This window comes from Pristiophorus japonicus, chromosome 1 (assembly GCF_044704955.1).
Source record: "Pristiophorus japonicus isolate sPriJap1 chromosome 1, sPriJap1.hap1, whole genome shotgun sequence".
Classification (NCBI taxonomy): Eukaryota; Metazoa; Chordata; class Chondrichthyes; family Pristiophoridae; genus Pristiophorus; species Pristiophorus japonicus.
In genome coordinates this window covers 347,226,796-347,247,212 of record NC_091977.1, presented here as the reverse complement: position 1 = coordinate 347,247,212, position 20,417 = coordinate 347,226,796, and the positions used below count along the sequence as shown (strand labels likewise).

At 45.7% G+C, this 20,417-nt stretch overlaps 1 protein-coding gene across 5 annotated transcripts in view; it reads left to right on the top strand.

The window, feature by feature from the left end:
- sugct (succinyl-CoA:glutarate-CoA transferase) overlaps nt 1–20,417 on the top strand; it is a 720,871-nt gene that overhangs the window by 190,807 nt on the left and 509,647 nt on the right. The gene's annotated exons all lie outside the window — the stretch shown is intronic.

Genomic DNA, 20,417 nt, shown 5'->3' with positions numbered 1-20,417 from the left:
AGCTTCTATAGATATGTGAAGAGAAAAAGGTTAGTGAAGACAAATGTAGGTCCCTTGCAGTCGGATTCAGTTGAATCTATAATGTGGAACAAAGAAATGGCAGACCAATTGAACAAATACTTTGCTTCTGTCTTCACGAAGGAAGTCACAAATAACATTCCGGAGGTACTAGGGGACCAAGCATCTAGTGAGAAGGAGGAACTGAAGGATATCCTTATTAGGTGGGAAATTGATGGAATTGAAGGCTGATAAATTCCCGGGGCCTGATAGACTGCATCCCAGAGTAATTAAGGAAGTGGCCCTAGAAATAGTGGATGCATTGGTGATCATTTTCCAACAGTCTATTGACTCTGGATCAGTTCCAATGGACTGGAGGGTAGCTAATATAACACCACTTTTTAAAAAAGGAGGGAGAGAGAAAATGGGTAATATAGACCGGTTAGCCTGACATCAGTAATGGGGAAAATGTTGAAATCAATCATTAAGGATGAAATAGCAGCGCATTTGGAAAGCAGTGACAGGATCTGTTCAAGTCAGCATGGATTTGTGAAAGGGAAATCATGCTTGACGAATCTTCTGGAATTTTTTGAGGATGTAACTAGCAGAGTGGACATGGGAGAACCAGTGGATGTGGTGTATTTGGACTTTCAAAAGGCTATTGACAAGGTCCCACACAAGAGATTGGTGTGCAAAATCAAAGAACATGGTACTGGGGGTAATGTACTGTCGTGGATAGAGAACTGGTTGGCAGATAGGAGGCAGAGAGTCGGGATAAACGGGTCCTTTTCAGAATGGGAGGCAGTGACTAGTGGAGTGCCGCAGGGCTCAGTGCTGGGACCCCAGCTCTTTACAATATACATTAATGATTTAGATGAAGGAATTGAGTGTAATATCTCCAAATTTGCAGATGACACTAAAGTGGGTGGAGGTGTGAGCTGTGAGGAGGACGCTAAGAAGCTGCAGGGTGACTTGGACAGGTTAGGTGAGTGGGCAAATGCATGGCAGATGCAGTATAATGTGGATAAATGTGAGGTTATCCACTTTGGGGGCAAAAACACGAAGGCAGAATATTATCTGGATGGCGGCAGATTAGTAAAAGGGGAGGTGCAACGAGACCTGGGTGTCATGGTTCATCAGTCACTGAAAGTTGGAATGCAGGTACAGCAGGCGGTGAAGAAGGCAAATGGTATGTTGGCTTTCATAGCTAGGGGATTTGAGTATAGGAGCAGGGAGGTCTTGCTGCAATTGTACAGGGCCTTGGTGAGACCTCACCTGGAATATTGTGTTCAGTTTTGGACTCCTAATCTGAGGAAGGACGTTCTTGCTATTGAGGGAGTGCAGCGAAGGTTCACCAGATTGATTCCAGGGATGGCTGGACTGACACATGAGGAGAGACTGGACCAACTGGGCCTTTATACACTGGAGTTTAGAAGGATGAGAGGGGATCTATAGAAACATACAAGATTCTGACAGGACTGGACAAGTTAGATGCGGGAAGAATTTCCCGATGTTGGGGAAGTCCAGAACCAGGGGACACAGTCTTAGGATAAGGGGTAAGCCATTTAGGACTGAGATGAGGAGAAACTTCTTCACTCAGAGCGTTGTTAACCTGTGGAATTCCCTGCCGCAGAGAGTTGTTGATGCCAGTTCATTGGATATATTCAAGAGGGAGTTAGATATGGCCCTTACGGCTAAAGGGATCAAGGGGTATGGAGAGAAAGCGGGAAAGGGGTACTGAGGGAATGATCATCCATGATCTTATTGAATGGTGATGCAGGCTCGAAGGGCCGAATGGCCTACTCCTGCACCTATTCTATGTTTCTATGGCTAGATCTGCGGGCTGCGCCATTTTCACCCCCATGGTGGGCAATGGCAGCCTACTGAGAGCATCGGCGCTGTTTTCTGTGCCTGGCCTGTGGCGGATGGCGTAGATGTATGCAGACAACGTGAGCGCGCCCAGCTCTGGATGCGGGCCGATGCGTTGGTATTTATCCCTTTATTCTCGGAAAACCGGGATATGAGTGGCTTATGGTCAGTTTCCAATTCGAATTTTAGCTCAAATGGTTATTGATGCATTTTTTGTACTCCATAGACACGCACTAACGCTTCTTTCTCAATCATGCTGTAGGCGCTCTCAGCGATAGACAGACTCCTGGAGGCATAAGCAACCGGTTGCAGTTTCCCAAAATCATCAGCTTGTTGCAATACATACCCGGCGCCATATGATGACGCATCACATGCTAGTACCAAACGCTTACATGGATCATACAACACAAGCAATTTGTTTGAGCATAACAATTTTCTCGCTTTTGCAAAGGCATTTTCTTGGCTTTTGCCCCAAACCCATTCGTCCCCTTTTCGTAGTAAGACATGCAGTGGTTCTCACAGTGTGCTAAGACCCAGTAAGAAGTTACCAAAGTAGTTCAGGAGTCCCTGAAATGACAGCAACTCCATCACGTTCTGTGGCCTCAGGGCGTTCTCGATTGCCTCCGTTTTCACGGTGGTGGGCCTGATGCTGTCTGCCGCAATCCTCCTTCCCAAGAACTCCACTTCAGGCGCCAGAAAAACGCACTTCGAGCGTTTTAACCTGAGCCCCACGTGTTCGAGTCGACTAAGAACCTCCTCCAGGTTCTGCAGATGCTCGACTGCGTTCTGACCTGTGACCAAGATGTCGTCCTGGAAGACCACTGTGTGCGGGACCGACCAGTAAGCTTTCCATGTTTCTCTGGAATATCGCCGCCGCTGATCGGATTCCAAATGGGCATCTGTTATAAACAAAAAGATCTTTGTGCGTGTTGATGCAAGTGAGAGCCTTCGATGATTGCTCCACTTCCTGCGTCACGTAGGCTGAAGTCAGATCCAGCTTCGTGAACATCTTTCCTCCCGCCAGCGTTGCAAAGCGGTCGTCGGCCTTTGGTAGCGGGTATTGGTCCTGCAGGGAGAAACGATTGATAGTTACTTTGTAATCACCACAGATTCTGATGGTGCCGTCTCCCTTGAGGACTGGGACGATAGGACTGGCCCACTCGTTGAACTCGATCAGTGAAATGATGCCCTCTCTTTGCAGCCGGTCTAGCTCGATCTCTACCCTTTCTCTCATCATGTATGGTACTGCTCTCACCTTGTGATGGATGGGTCGTGCCCCCGGAATTCGGTGGATCTGCACTTTTGCTCCTTGGAATTTCCCGATGCCTGGTTTGAACAGCGAAGGGAACTTGTTTAAGACCTGGGTACACGAAGTGTCGTCAGCGAGCGATAGCGCTCAGACGTCGTCGCAGTTCCAGCATATCTTTCCCAGCCAGCTCCTGCCGAGCAGCATGGGACCATCGCCTGGTACCACCCAGAGTGGTAGCTTGTGCACCTCTCCATCGTAGGAGACCTTTACGGTAGCACTGCCGATTACAGAAATCACTTTTGTGTAAGTTCTTAGTTTCGTGCGAACTGGAGTTAAGACTGGCCTTGAGGCCTTGTTGCACCACAATCTTTCGAAAGTCTTTTTTCCCATGATGGACTGGCTCGCGCCAGTGTCCAGCTCCATTGACACCGGGAGTCCATTTAACTCAACATTCAGCATTATCGGGGGACAATTCATGGTGAATGTGTGCACCCCAAGTACCTCTGCCTCCTCGGTCTGAGGCTCTGGTTCGTCATGATCCTCCGTGGATCTGTCCTCCTCTGCAACATGGTGGTTTGCAGGTTTAACAGGCTTAGCAGCTTGCGTGCAAACTCGTTGGAGGTGTCCCATTGTTCCATAGCCCTTGCAAACGTATCCTTTGAATCGGCATGAATGGAAACGATGATCACCCCCGCAGCGCCAACAAGGTGTTAATGGCCTTGATGGTGGACTCTGAGACATCTGCGGATGTGCAGCTGTAGTTATGTGTGACCTGCCATGTACGTTACGATTCGAAAACAACATCACTTGGTTCACAGTACTTGTAGCAGCACTTGTGTGCTGAGAGATTTGCTCAGTATTGTCACTGGTGGCAATGAATGCCTGGGCTATTGCTATGGCCTAACTCAAGGTTGAGGTCTCTACAGTCAAAAGTTTGCGAAGTATGGTTTCGTGGCCAATGCCAAGTATGAAAAAGTCTCTGAGCATGTGCTCCAAATGTCCTTCAAATTCGCAATGTCCTGCAAGGCGTCTTAGCTCAGCGACATAACTCGCCACTTCCTGGCCTTCATAACCGGTACCTCACCATCAGGACGCTTTCCTTCGGGTTCAAATGCTCTTGGACCAGAGTGCAAAAATTGTCGCACGATTTCTCTGTGGATTTCGCTGGAGTGAGCAGATTCTTCATGAGGCCATACAGACGGTGAGGAGGATCGCCCTTCGTTTGGCAGGGCTCTCTTCTCCATCTAGCTCGTTGGCTATGAAGTATTGGTCGAGTCGCTCCACAAACGTTGCCCAATCATCTCCCTCCGAGAATTTCTCCACGATGCCCACGGTTCTCTGCATCTTTGGATTCGCTATCTGAATCTCGTCGCCAGTTGTTGTGTATGGAGAAAGAGTCAGACTGAACACTGTGAGCTCAAAGTAAAGTGTGACCATAATCTTTTATTGCAAGTTGGAGACACTCCAACCCGTGAAGCCTCCTGAAATACCTGTGTTACTAAAGGATTATGGGATCCCTTGGGATTCCAGGGCCTGAGCCCTCTGGTGGCTGTACAGACCAAATACAAGTCCATATATATAACCGTATTGTCAGTGCAAAACTGAAACCACTTCACATCAATGCTTGAACTGTAGTGTAAATGCACCCTTGAATATCAACTAAGTCAAATATTGCAGGGTAATCTGACCAAACTAAGCTCATTTGACAGTTCCATATCAAATTCTCATATGTATTTTAAATCATAATTGATGTAGATTTAAATATAGCCACCAGACACTGACTTCTTTTGCACTGTTCTTGAATTTAGCGATGTTTGACATGAATGCACTGTTTGCTTTGCTCCCACTGATTTATAGAAGACTGATGAAGAAGAGATTATCCCTGTCAGGATTTACAGCCAAGGACCAGCTACTTGTCATTGACAGAACAGTGCTGCCTCTGTCAGTCCTATCTCAATGAATAAGTATGTGGCACTTTATCAAATGCCTTTGGAAAGTCCATACATACTACATCTGCTGCACTATCTTCATCGACCTCCTCTATTGATTCATCAAATAACTCAATCAGGTTAGTCAGACACGATTTGCCTTTAACACATCCGTGCTGACTTTCCTTCATTAACTCTCCAAGTGAGAATTAATTTTGTCCTTGACAATGGTCTCTAGTAATTTTCCCACCACTGATGTTAGATTGATTGGCCTGTCGTTACCAGGTTCATTCCTCTCTCCTGTTTTGAACAGGGCTGTACCAATGGCAACCCTCGAGTCCTCTGGCACCACTCCCATATTCAAGTAGGGGTGAAAGATTGTGGTCAGAACTTCTATCTCCACTCTAGCTTTACTCAGCAACCTAGGATGCATCCCATCAGACCTGGTTGACTCCTTAACTTTGACTGTCAACCTATTTAGTATCTCCTTTCTATCTATTTTATCCTATCCAATATCTCTACTCCCCTCTCCTCTACGTGGCTTGAACAGTGGTGCAGAAGGGAGGGATTCAAATTCCTGGGGCATTGGAACCGGTTCTGGGGGAGGTGGGACCAGTACAAACTGGACGGTCTGCACCTGGACAGGACCGGAATCAATGTCCTCGGGGGAATGTTTGCTAGTGCTGTTGGGGAGGAGTTAAACTAATATGGCAGGGGGATGGGAACCTTTGCAGGGAGACAGAGGGAAATAAAATGGAGTCAGAAGCAAAAGATAGAAAGGAGAATAGTAAAAGTGGAGGGCAGAGAAACCCAAGGCAAAAGACAAAAAGGGCCACATTACAGCATAATTCTAAAGGGGCAAAGTGTGTTAAAAAGACAAGCCTGAAGGCTCTGTGCCTCAATGCAAGGAGTATTCGGAATAAGGTGGACGAATTAACTGCGCAGATAGCAGTTAACGGGTATGATGTAATTGGCAACACGGAGACATGGCTCCAGGGTGACCAAGGCTGGCAACTCAACATCCAGGGGTATTCAGCATTTAGAAAGGATAGACAAAAAGGAAAAGGAGGCAGGATGGCGTTGCTGGTTAAAGAGGAAATTAATGCAATAGTAAGGAGGGACATAAGCCTGGATGATGAGGAATCGATATGGGTGGAGCTGCGGAATTCCAAAGGGCAGAAAACACTCGTGGAAATTGTGTACAGACCACCAAACAGTAGTAGTGAGGTTGGGGACAGCATCAAACAAGAAATAAGGGATGTGTGCAATAAAGGTACAGCAGTTATTATGGGCGACTTTAATCTTCATAATGATTGGGCTAACCAAACTGGTAGTAATGCGGTGGAGGAGGATTTCCTGGAGTATATTAGGGATGATTTTCGAGACGAAAATGTCGAGGAACCAACTAGAGAACTGGCCATCCTAGACTGGGTGATGTGTAATGAGCAGGGACTAATTAGCAGTCTTATTGTGCGAGGCCCCTTGGGGAAGAGTGATCATAATATGGTAGAATTCTTTATTAAGATGGAGAGTGACACAGTTAATTCGGAAACTAGGGTCCGGAACCTAAGCAAAGGTAACTTCGACGGTATGAGGCGTGAATTGGCTAGAATAGACTGGCAAAGGATACTTAAAGGGTTGACGATGGATAAGCAATGGCAAACATTTAAAGATCACATGGATGAACTTCAATTGTACATCCCTGTCTGGAATAAAAATAAAACGGGGAAGATGGCTCAACCATGGTTAACAAGGGAAACTAAGGATAGTGTTAAAGCCAAGGAAGAGGCATATAATTTGATAGAAAAAGCAACAAACCTGAGGACTGGGAGAAATTTAGAATTCAACAGAGGAAGACTAAGGGTTTAATTAAGAGGGGGAAAATAGAGTACGAGAGGAAGCTTGCAGGGAACATAAAAACTGACCGCAAAAGCTTCTATAAATATGTGAAGAGAAAAAGGTGAGTGAAGACAAACGTAGGACCCTTGCAGTCGGATTCAGATGAAGTTATAATGGGGAACAAAGAAATGGCAGACCAATTGAACAAATACTTAGGTTCTGCCTTCACGAAGGAAAACACAAATAACCTTCCGATTGTACTAGGGGACAGTAGGTCTAGTGAGAAGGAGGAACTGAAGGATATCCTTATTAGGCGGGAAATTGTGTTCGGGAAATTGATGGTATTGAAGGCCGATAAATCCCCGGGGCCTGATAGTCTGCATTCCAGAGTACTTAAGGAAGTGGCCCTAGAAATAGTGGATGCATTGGTGATCATTTTCCAACAGCCTATTGACTCTGAATCAGTTCCAATGGACTGGAGGTAGCTAATATAACACCACTTTTTAAAAAAGGAGGGAGAGAGAAAATGGGTAATTATAGACCGGTTAGCCTGACATCAGTAATGGGGAAAATGTTGAAATCAATCATTAAGGATTTAGATGAAGGAATTGAGTGTAATATCTCCAAGTTTGTGGATGACACTAAACTGGGTGGCGGTGTGAGCTGTGAGGAGGACGCCAAGAGGTTGCTGGGTGACTTGGACAGGTTAGGTGAGTGGGCAAATGCATGGCAGATGCAGTATAATGTGGATAAATGTGAGGTTATCCATTTTGGAGGCAAAAACACGAAGGCAGAATATTATCTGGATGGCTGCAGATTAGTAAAAGGGGAGGTGCAACGAGACCTGGGTGTCATGGTTCATCAGTCACTGAAAGTTGGAATGCAGGTACAGCAGGCGGTGAAGAAGGCAAATGGTATGTTGGCCTTCATAGCTAGGGGATTTGAGTATAGGAGCAGGGAGGTCTTACTGCAGTTGTACAGGGCCTTGGTGAGGCCCCACCTGGAATATTGTGTACAGTTTTGGTCTCCTAATCTGAGGAAGGATATTCTTGCTATTGAGGGAATACAGTGAAGGTTCACCAGACTGATTCCAGGGATGGCTGGACTGTCATCTGAGGAGAGACTGGATCAATTGGGCCTTTATTCACTGGAGTTTAGAAGGGTGAGAGGGGATCTCATAGAAACGTATAAGATTCTGACGGGACTGGACAGGTTAGATGCGGGAAGAATGTTCCCGATGTTGGGGAAGTCCAGAACCAGGGAACATAGTCTTAGGATAAGGGGTAGGCCATTTAAGACTGAGATGAGGAGAAACCTCTTCACTCGAAGAGTTGTTAACCTATGGAATTCCATGCCGCAGAGAGTTGTTGATGCCAGATCAATGGATATATTCAAGAGCGAGTTCGATATCGCCCTTACGGCTAAGGGGATCAAGGGGTATGGAGAGAAAGCAGGTAATGAGGGAATGATCAGCCATGATCTTATTGAATGGCGGTGCAGGCTCGAAGGGCCGAATGGCCTACTCCTGCACCTATTTTCTATGTTTCTATGTTTCTATATTTCTACTGCAATATTAACTGCATCCTCTTTTGTGAAGACAGATGCAAAGTATTCATTGTGTACCTCAGTTATGCCCTTTGTCTCCAAAAGAAGACTTCCTTTTTTGACCCTAATCGGCCCCACCATTCCTTTAACTATCTTTGTACATTTTATATATTGATAAAAGATTCAAGGGTTCCCTTTTATGTTACCTATTAATCTTTTTTCATATTCTCTTTGTCCTTCTCGTATCATTTTTCAATTTCCCCCTGCACTCTGTATTCTGCCTGATTTTCTACTGTATTTTGTACCTGTTTTATTTTAATCTTTATTTCCTCTGTCATCCAGGGACCTCTAATTTTGGATGCCCCATCTTTCCTCCTTATGGGAATATGCTTGGTTTGTACCCATAGTAACTCCACCTTGAAGTTCTGCCATTGTTCGTTATCTATCTTCCTGGCCAATCTTTGTTTCCAGCCCACCTGTGCTGGATCCCTTCTCAAATTACTGAAATTGGCTCTCTTCTAATTGTCCCTTTACATAACTGCTTTAAACTTAATTATATTATGATCACTATTACCCAGATGTTCCCCACTGAAACACATTCCACTTGCCCTAATTCATTCACCAGAACAAGACCCAGCACTATTTCCTTCCTCGTTGGGCTTGTAACATACTGACTAAGGAAATTATCCTGTACATATTTTAGAAGTTCTTCCCCCTCCTTCCTTTTGCTTTGTTTTCCCCCAGTCTATATTAGGGTAATTGAAGTCCCCTGCATAATTGCTCTATTTTTTTCCTTCCTTATCCCTCCTGAGTACATTGTAGTCAGGAATGTTTAGTTCCCACTCCTGCTCATGTTTAAGCCAAGTCTCTGCTATAGCCACTGATCGTATCCCCATGTGGCAACTTGCACCTGTAATTTGTCACCCTTATCTGTGTGAAGAAGAACTTTCTGCCTTTTGCAAATTTGAACTTGTGTCCTTTTGTCTCACTCATGTGGGTTACTTTTAAGTAACATTCCTGGTTTATCTTTTAATGTCATATCCTCAGTGAGGTTTCTTGCAGTCGCCTCTCTTCAAGACTGAGGAGCCCACATTTCTCCAGCCTTTACTCATAAGTCAGAACTCTGATGCTCGAGATCAGCCTCATGGTTCTTAACTGCATACCTCCAGGGTTTAAATCTCTCTCATGCCTTGGTAGTACTCAAGATATTGACAGTCCAGAGCACTGTACAGTGCGACTTTCTCCAACTTGCACTCTATTATTTGGCTATATTACTTAGCAGTCTACTTGCTGAGTTGATTGTTGTTCAGCAGTGATTGTATATTTTGAGCAGTGAATCTATTAATACCCATAGACCTCTCTCAGTTATGTTGACAACCATGTATAAAGTATGTAAACAATGCAATTTTTTTCTTGCTACATGTAGTATTTAAAAATTATCTGTAATAGATGTCCTGTCACTGTTCTGTCCCCTTACATATTTCTGTAGGTCTCTGGTTGTAGGATTGAGATTCAACTGCCAAGCTTGATGGAGTTGACCAGTTTATACTGAGGTTCTGAACCCAAGTCATTAATGTGAATTAGACACAGTAGAGAGTTCAACATTGAACCCTGTGTGGCACTCCACTTGACAAGTCCCCTCTACCCTGATATCACTTCGCTAAGTAATACCTGCTGCATCTTACCCCCTCCAGCCAAGTTATGCATTCCCAGGTTTTATGAATGTAAGATTGATGAGTATAATTGCCTGGGCCTGTTTTGCCACTGTTTGAAAATGGGTGCCTTTTTAATTTGTTTCCAGTCTAGGTAGACCTCCTCTGTGTTCAGCAATTCCTTCATATATTGTGTTTAAGTTGTTGAAAGGATTTAATTGGGGAAATACAGAGAAAGTATTTTCTCTGATAAGTTGTTTAGGTGGGACGGCCTCCATCTTAACTTCTTGGGAGCTAAAAGGCTGGCGAGGGTGTTGAGCATGCTTTCAGAAAGCATTTAAACTAATTCAGCACAGGGATAGTGTAGTTAAGTTCAAAGTTAGCCTTACTGCCATGATAATTACATAGATGCTAAACATGAAGATGAACCAGGTAGGAAGCAAACAAAAATTAATTGGGCCGAAATTGCCCCTTCGTTTAAGGCTTGTTACCACTGGAGACCGGCGACCACGCTGCGGAGTGCAATGGCCGCCGATTTTTTGTGCAATGACCGCCATTTTGAAAATTCCGCTCCTGTGGTATCCGGGCGGTGACCCGCTCTCTCCCTTGCCACTCCGCTGCTGCCGATCCATCCTAAATGTGTCATCAGAGTGTGCACCGCCAATGTTCCCCCCGATGGTGAAATTCTGCCGAAAAAAATCTTACTCCCGCCACGCGGTGCCAAAAGCTGCTTTTTTCTGCCAGTCCAGTGAGGTTGTACTCCTTGTGAAATGGCAGTGCAGCTCCCATTAAAAGGGAGGACCTACTGCCGCTGCCGCCATGTTTTTTTTTTGTTGGCCGACTGCCATGTCGGGCCGACAATTATGCCCCCGGGTTCAGCCGGGCCGCCAACTGGCAGCCTGGCACCCCCTCTTGGGTGCCAGGTTGCTGGCCTGGCCAAAACCCTCCCTAGTGGCCCAGTGGACCCAACTTAAAAAATCACGCAGGCGCTCCCCTTTAAGTGAAGGGGAGAGCCGTGGTGATGCGGCGCTATGCAGATGACTGTCAGCGGCGGCCACTACACCTGCCCCACTTCTGCCCCTCTAGACTGCGAACCTCCGCTCACCGCCCCACATCCGCCGCCATTATGACCGACTTCCGGTCCGCTGAGAAAAAAAACCGAAGAGCGGAATTTTATTCAAGAGGCCACTGCACTGGTAAAATCAACAGAAACAGGGTAGGTACGCCCCTTTTCCAGTGGTGGGCAATTTCAGCCCCAATAACTTTAAGAAATTAGATGGGAGACCTTTAAATTGCTTTAATGTAAATGCACGGAATATTTGAAGCAAGTTGTTGGAATTGCAACGCCTGCTGTGTTACAGAGTTTAGACATATTGGGCTGGATTTTAGGCTCTTTGGTTTTTGGGACGAAAACGGAGACGAGGCGGGAAAGTTACAGCCTGGGAATTGTTTGCGCTTTGGTAAGGAAGTTTGGGCACCTCGGCCCTGTGTCAGGAGGGACAACGCGAAGGAAGGCGTTGTACACTTTTCGTGGCGCAAGGATGGGAAACTCGCAAACTAAAGTGCCGGGCAGTGTGCTCTCCGGGGATGGGTGGGGGGGGAAGCCTTTTTAAAAAAAACACACATAAATTCCCAAAACATTGCCCACGTCACCACAATGAAAATCGTGAAAAAAATTAAAAGAACAAACACTCGCACTTACCTTCGGAGTACTTTTCCTTCCTCTGCGCCGCCGGCTATGCTGGACTGCACTGATTTCCCAGGCAGTCATTGCGGCCGCACTTCCAGGCGGACAGATCGGGCAAAAGTCCAAAGTACTGCCGGTGTTGCACACTTTGCTCAGCTCTTCCCGGCCGCAAAACGGAACAGGAGAATCGTGACGGGGCGCAGGAGACCTGAACGCCGCCCTTCACGTCGCTCCGGTGCAAAACCCGGAGCGCAGAGGCCTGGAAAATCTAGCCCATTGTGTACTTCTGAGACATGGCTAGATGACAATGATGGCACAGAAATTCACCTAAAGGGCTACAAGGGTTTCAGAAAGGATAGGGTAGGTCAAAGGAGAGGTGGGATTGCTATTTTCATCAGTGAGAATCTAACAGCTAGAGAGGCACAGCTGAAGCTATCTGGATTCAAGTGGACCAAGCTCACGGGCAGGGATTCATTATTGGCAATTTTTATAGGCCCTCGGGTCAGACACTTGATGAGTTATTATGGAAAGAGATCACTGATGTGTTTAATATAAAATGCCACCTTTTGTCTGGTGGGTGATTTTAATTTTCCTGGCATTCAGTGGTTTACCTGCTGTTGCTGAAGTGCAGCTGAAAAATGTATTGAAAATATACAGGACTGTTTCCTGACTCAACATGTTAATGAAGTAACTAGGGAAAATCATTTATTGGATCTGGTGTTTTGTCGTGAGCCTGACCTCGTATCAGGCCTCCATGTGGAGTAACATCTGGGCAACAGTGACCACAACATTATAAGGTTCCAATTGACTAGTAGAACGAAAGGTACTGAGACCCTGCAACTCAAACTGGATTTCAGAAGAGCAAACTTCTCCAAAATGGCAGATGACTTGGAAGGGGTAAATTGGCTAATGCGACTGATGTTCTTAAACTTTCTATTTATATTCAACAAGATAAAAATGTGGAAAACAAACATATGCCCAAAATCAAAAGAAGGAAATGTGGTCAGAAAAAGCCAAGGTGGCTGACTGGCTATGTACATAGATGAATAAGATGTAAACAGAAATGTTTCTATAAATTAAAGACATTTAACACATCAAATAAATAGGGTTAAATACAAGGAACAACTAAACAAAATGAAGGCTGCTATTAGATCAACAAAAAGGTTAATGGAAAAAAGGATTGTAGACAACTGTGGCAGTAATGGGAAGAGCTTTTTTAGTTATGTGAAGAGTCAGAGAACTATCAAAAGCTGTATTGGACCACTGAAGGGCGGTCAAGAACAGGATACAAAGGACTTACTGAACATGGCGGAAATATTAAATGAGTACTTTTCATCAGTCTTCACGCTTGACGATGATGCTCGAATATTAGAATTTAATACTAGTTTTGTTAAAAACATTAACATCGATAAGCAAATTGTTTTAGAAAGAATTAAGAACTTGAAAATAGATAGAGCAGCCAAGCCGAATGATATCCACCCAAGGGTCCTCCGGGAGTTGGGACATGTGCTGTGTGAGCCACTGGCCTGTATTTTTAATAGCTCACTGCACTCTGGAATGGTTACTACAGATTGGAAGGAGGCTAATGTAGTCCCCTTTTTAAAAAAAGGTGACAAGGTAGACCCAGGTAACTATAGGCCCATCAGTTTAACATCAGGAATAGGTAAGATGCTTGAAGGAATCATAAAGAATGCAATATATGAATATCTGGATAGGGAGGGACACATTTGGGACACTCAAATGTCTTCATAAAAAAGAGGTCATGTCTCACAAATCTAATTGTATTTATTGAAAAGGTTACAAAGTTGATGGACGAGGGAAGCCCAGTAGTCATTGTCTACTTAGATTTCCAAAAAGCTTTTGACAAGGTACCATATAAGATCGGAGCCTCTGATATTAGTGGAAATATATTGAGTTGGATTCAGAACTGGCTGGCAGGATGCAAGCAAAGAGTAGTTATAGATGGATTTTGATTTGTTTGGAGACCGGTCACAATTGGTGTCCTGCAGGGATCAGTGTTGGGACCATTGCTTTTTACTATTTTTATTAATGATCTGGATTTTGGGGTTGGGGGCCTCAATTTGCATATTTTCAGATGATACCAAGATCTGTGTGAATATTAGAACTGTAGAAGGTGCTGGTCTGCTTCAGGCAGATCTTAATGTGTTGGGAGATTGGGCTCAAGACAGGAAAATGATGTATAACTTAGATAAGTGCAATGTTATGCATGTGGGCAGGGAAAATGCTCAACCTTCACACACCCTCCAGGGAAAGGTATTAAAGATAGTGGAGATAGAAAGAGATTTGGGCATTCTAGTGCATACATCCTTAAAGGTACATGAGCAATGGTGTGCAGTGATCGCTAGAGCAAATAGTGTGTTGGGGTGTATCCATAGGACAATTGAATATAAGATGAGGTGTATTGTTTTGTCCTTGTATAAGACGTTAGTCAGGTCGTACTTGGAATACTATGTCCAGTTTTGGTCTCCTCACATGGTGGTGATATTGAGGCTCTGGAAAGGGTGCAGAAGAGGGTCACTAGACTAATTCCAAGTCTAAGGCATCTTAGTTATCAAGATAGGTTAAAAGAATTGGGATCTATACCTTAGAGCAGCATAGACTTTGTGGGGATATGATTGAGATTTATGATAATGAAGGGAATAGACGGTGTTCCAGCTGACAGTTTATTTCAATTAAATAGGATAGGCAGGACCAGGGGTCATAAATTTAATTTCTATAAGGTTAGATGTCAGGAGATGGTTCTTTTCCAAGAGAATAATAGACCACTGAAACAAGCTGCTGTTTCATGTGGTGGATGCAGACTCGCTGAATTCCTTCAAGCGAAAGCTGGATTTGTTTTTGGCTGTGACAGAGATTAACACTTACAGAAGGCAGGTACTGCAGGCAATTCAAGGCCAGAGTGATCTCCTGGATTAGTTTCGATCGCCTCGGTGTGTCGGAGAGGATTTTCCCAGATTTTTTCCCCCTAAATTGGCCTGAGTTTTTAAAAACATTTTTTGCCTCTCCCAGGAGATCACATGGTTTCGGGTGGGGTGGAGTGTATATGTTGTGATACACAAGGTATCGCAATTGTGTGGGACAGACTCAATGGACCAGATGGTCTTTACCTGTCTGTCATTGTTCGTATGTTCGTAATCAAGAACAAGGGTCGTAATCTTTAAATTAGATCCAGGCCATTTAGGAGGGAAATCAGGAAGCATTTTCATGAAAAGGATTGTAGAAATCTGGAATTCTCTCCTTCAAAAGGCTGTGATACTGGGACAATTAGAGTTTTCAAGACAGATAGATTTTTGTTAGGTAAAGGTATCAAGTGATACGGAGCTAAGGCGAGTAAATGGAATTAAGGTACAGATCAGCCATGATCTAGTTGAATGACGGAGCAGGCACAAGGGAACTACTGTTCCTGTGTTCCTATACTCAGTGTCAACACTCATAGATCTCATCCCTTGTGTCTGCTAATATTCCAGGATAAATAGTATCCATCCAGGGAAGACCTATACTTTGCTTGTATGGCCTGAAGGAGCACTCCTGCTCCTCCTAGCCCCACAAGGAAAGTAAAAACTAATGGGCCATGAGTTACGGCCTCTTAGGGTGCTTACGATGTGTGCACGCGCCTGCTCCTAAACCCCGGCACTTCCGATCTGTCAAACTGTCTTTTGACAGATCCAACGCATCCCTGGGAGAAGGGCCTTTGTGGGTGGAGATTTGGGCTATTTGCTCAACTCTTGCCCAGCGAATGTCCTTTAAATTCTAACACCTGGTAAAAATAGGCATAAGGCCTGCTTTTACTAGCGTAAGAGCTTTAAAAGATAGAAAAATTTAATTTTAGCACAAATTTTTATATTAAAAACCCTGTCCATTAAGGTAAGTTTATTTTTAACCCTATTAAAACATTTTAAAAACATTTTCATAAAAATAATTTTGAAAGGTTATGGGAAGAAAGTCGGATGTCGGCGGGTAAGTACCCCAGATGATTTTAACTGCCAACCGGTTTCCACCTGGTGGGCAGTTAAATTGCCTCTCTTATCTTTTGAGAAGATTCCTTTGCCAACAATACTAAAATGATTCCACTCATTGAATTCTGGGTCATCTCTATACATCACACCGCCAAAGAAATTCAGAGAGGATTTAAATTATCAAATTAAACTCTTAATGAGAACGAAATCTCAAATGCGTTATGTGTTGTGTAATTAATGATCTTTTATATTTGGGATCCTTAATCACTGAATAAAGATACAGAGTGCATTGAAGCTAAAGTTTGGTTGGATTGAGAATAGCACAGCAGTTATCTGTACAATAGAATGTCAAAGTTAATTGCTTCTAAAGTTATCTTTCTATATCTTAAAGTGAAATTGTATTCAAAATGCTATTAATAGCTATTTGAGCTCCAAGTGCATAATGGTTAAAATACAGAAACAAATTTGGATGGTAAGGTGCAGATTTTCTATTCCTGAGGCTCCTGATTGCTTGTGTACACTGAATACAGGAAAATCAGCATGGGGGCAGGGGTGGAGGGATTTGGGGAACAATGCACACCCCAAACAGCCCTCTTCCATCCTCCCTGCCTGAGCCCACAGCCCCATGCCCAGGAATACAAAGCTCCGACCCTCTGACTAGAAAGTAGGGCTGTTCTTGATGTTGAAGGACATTTTAAGGTTTAGCCTACTGATTAATTACACTTTATTGGTGTGAAATTATGTTTTTTTGGTTTCCGTGGTGTAGATGTTTTTTTTTAAATCAGTTTGAAATTTAATTCTTTTCGTTTTCTGATTTGGCAATTCTTCCCCCCCACCTCCCCCCTCATCCAATTTATAAAACGTTGAGCTTAATCCAAAATGAAGATGTGGATATAAATTGATTCTGAAGCAAGAAACATTCATTATTTTAACCGCTTTCATTTTCTGTTTGGTTTTTTGGTGGTGGGTTCATGTTAAATGTGGCAGATTACTCATTACAATTTCCACTTGGCTGGGTCCTACATTAAAATTATATCTACCTAAATTCTCCTTTGGAAATCATGGGGGAGAACTTGGTCTCCTTTGCGCCTCCTATTAGTGCCTCCAGAGGGCGATAATGGGACATTACCGGGTTTCCGACCGGGTGCGGCAAAAGTACTGATGCCCACGAACTTCCCTTGCAGGTTAGCGGTGGCGGTAACCCTTAATGCCATGATCTCCTGCTCTCCGTTTGAGGCGTTAACTTTTAAAATTTTGAAAAGTTAGTGCCATGCACTAACAGATCCTAGCTTCTAAATTGGGCTTTAGCGCCCCGAAGGAAGGGGAGATGGCAAATAAAGTGCTAATGACCTCAATGGAGTGCTGCAGGGATGCTAACAGCTGAGCGCTACCCAATTTCAGGTCACTTGTATTCAGCAGTCATCCTTCAATCCTTCACACTGGCTCATTTCCCCTCTTAAATGGGAGGTTATATCAAGCTGCAGCTTCTCATTTTCACCAGTGCTGCATTTGAGGGAGAGCTGAGAGCAAGTAGAAGTTGTTTCTGGTATGGCTGTTGCAAATCCAGCGGGAAGGGAGAGGGCACGGCATTTTAATGACGTGGCATTGGTGGTGGGGGGGTGGGGGGCAGTTGAGAAAAGGAGGGATGCGCTCTCCCCGACAACTGGAAGGAGGCCATTGCCACATGTTTTCAGGGCCATATGGAGGGAAGTGGCAGAGGAGGTGTCGGCCAGCACTATAGTGGTACGATGATTCACACAGCGCCGGAAGAAGTTCAACAACCTCACTCGGATGGTCAAGGTGAGTACATGTTTCCACACCTCCTACATACCAGTCTCTGAACCTTTGTCTGTGCACACTGTGCAAAGCACCACTCCCCCACCAGTCACCCACCAAACATGCGCAGCTACTCAAACACACATCCTCATCTCACGCCTTGCCTACATTCACAGCTATTCAACGACGCAGGCATATCTCCCACACACATAGCTGGACTCTTACACAAATTCCTTTATTTTGCAGGCCAAGATGGCACATAATCGGAGGGAGCAACAGAGGACTGGTAGGGGTGAACCTCAGCTGCATGAGCTGTCTGACTTGGAGGAGCGAGTGCTGCGGCTCATTGGCCCGCAGGTGGTGGGCACCGTCGTCATCCGTGATGTCGACCCCGCTGGGGGCAACAATGGTATCTTTATCCCCGCTCCTTTTCTCATCACACTTTCCCCTCACACCAGAAGGCTTGAACACTTTCCAGCTCCTGATAATGTCTGCCTTCCTTGCTCCATTCCTGGCCCTCCTGTCCTCACCTTAACGCGAGTCTTGTGCCATTTATGCTTTCAGATAATCAGCAACCAGATGACCAGTCTGTACCTGAGCCCCCCCCCCCCATAATAGTGACGATGGAAAAGAGGAGGAGGAGGATCCAAGCACCATGTCACTGCATCTTTCACCCGTAGGCACCAGCTCAGAGACTGGCACTATGCGCTCGTTAGAGGTTAGCTTAATAGACCGGGCTGCACTGGGAGATGCCCCAGGGCCAAGCGGGCTGCAGCTAGACCAATGGGAAAGGGTAGCTCAGGAGCCGGCTCCCTGGAGGGAAAGTTCGCGCATGAGTTATATTGCACAGGACTCAGATGAGGTCCTCGATGGGCAGGTGTTCACAAGAAGAGTGATGGCCATGCACTCCGACATGATAGATTGATAGATGCAATGGCAAGGATGGCTGAGATCCTCTTGGCAATGGTAAGGAGCATGGAGGAGTCCACCTCCAACATTGCACAGAGCTCTGCGCACACCATGGAGTCCATCATTTCCAGTCTGCAGACAATGGTAGACTCCCAGAGAAACTGCAGATCCAGACCTCATGACACGTGTCATGGGCTATGTGGCAGCTTCCATTGCAGCACAGGTGGAAGCAATGCAACGTCTTAATGCTGTAAGCTCAGACTGCTCTCGTGCAGTCTCAGCTGGATGCCATGTGAGCTCTGACTGCCGCCATCGCCGCTGGGTCCACCAGGGATCTAATGGTGTCGCAAGAGGCCACCAATCTGTGCTCCAGCAGATTGGTGGGGATGCTGAGGGGTTGCCCCAGGGGAGTGGCAGTGGGTCAGTGGAGCAGGAACCTGCTGTCCTCTCTGAGGATGACGGCATTCCTGAACCCATCACTGCCACTCCGCCAATGCATTGGTCACTGCCAGTCACCCAGCCAGCCCAGACTGCCGACGCCCAACCTGAGGTGGTGCAGTCTACAGTCGGGTCTTCCAGGCCCAGAGCTGGTCGAGGGAATCCTGCAAGGCCATCTGTAGTATCTATCCAGCAGCCTTCCACCAGCCTTTCTGCAGCCGTTGGGGACACACTGCGAAGGAGCTCTAGAATAGGTAAAGTGTGTGTTTAGAGGGGATATAAGGTATTGCATAAAGGGGATTCTTAAATATAATTGTTGTTTATGATAGTGTTAAATATTATGATACATTTTTTTGGGAATGTTGCATATTTGGTGGTGTATCTCATTTCAGTTTTGGGACTGTGTTATGGAAGGGGAAATTGATGTGTTGATGGGGACATGTAGAGCAGTGGGCTGGAATTCACTGGAACCGAAGTTTGATGAGGCGGTCGCGGACTGCTCTTGCAGAATTGCGATTAAGTGGCTGCCTCCTCCGTCGTTGGTGCTGCTGCTCCTGCTCCTCCTCGTCCTGCTCCTCCTCCTCCTCCTCTTCCTTCTGCTCCTTCTGAGGTGGTTGAGCTGTTCCTGGTGGCAATGGCTACGCCCTCATGATGGCGAGGTTGTGCAGCATGCGGCAGACTACGATGAAATGGGACAACTGCTCAGCCGAATACTGGAGGATTCCTCCCGGGCGGTCAAGGCAGTGAAACCATTGCTTCAGCAGGCTGATGGGCTTCTCAATGATGTTCCTGGTGGTGGCATGGCTCTCATTGTATGAGTGTTGGGCCAGGAGTGTTGGGGTTGTGGAAGGAAGTCATGAGCCAGGTGGAGAGCGGATAACCCTTGTCTCCGACCAGCCAGCCATGAGCTTCATGTGGTGCTGGAAGAGAGCTGGCACACTGGTCTGGCGCAGGATGAATGCATCATGGCTGCTGCCAGGATAGTGGGCATTGATGGTGAGGATTCGACATGTGTGGTCACACACCAACTGCACGTTCAGTGAGTGGCAGCCTTTGTGGTTACGGAATACCTCAGGATTGTTATACGGTGTCCGCAAAGCGACGTGGGTGCAGTCAATGGCGCCCTGCACCATGGGGAAGCCCGCTATCCTGGCAAAGCTACTTGTCTCTCTCTGGTCATGGGGAAGGAAATGCTGTCCCCTCTTCTGTACAAAGCATCTGTGACCTAGCGGATGCAGCAATGGATGGCAAACTGGGAGATATTGGAGATGTCTCCTGTTACACACTGGAAGGATCCACTGGCGTAAAAATTGAACGCGATGGTGACCTTGACTGCCACTGGGAGAGTCGTCCTCACCCTGGCCTGAGGCTCGAGGTCTGGTTGCAGGATGTGGCAGAGCTCTGTGACCACGACTGCTGAAGCGCAGCCTTCGAACACACTCTGCCTAAGTGAAATTGATGTAGGAGAACTGCTGCCTGAATATCCTGGGAGGATAAGGCCTCCTATTAACAACCCTGCTGGCCCTCTTCCCTCTGCCCACATTTTTCTGC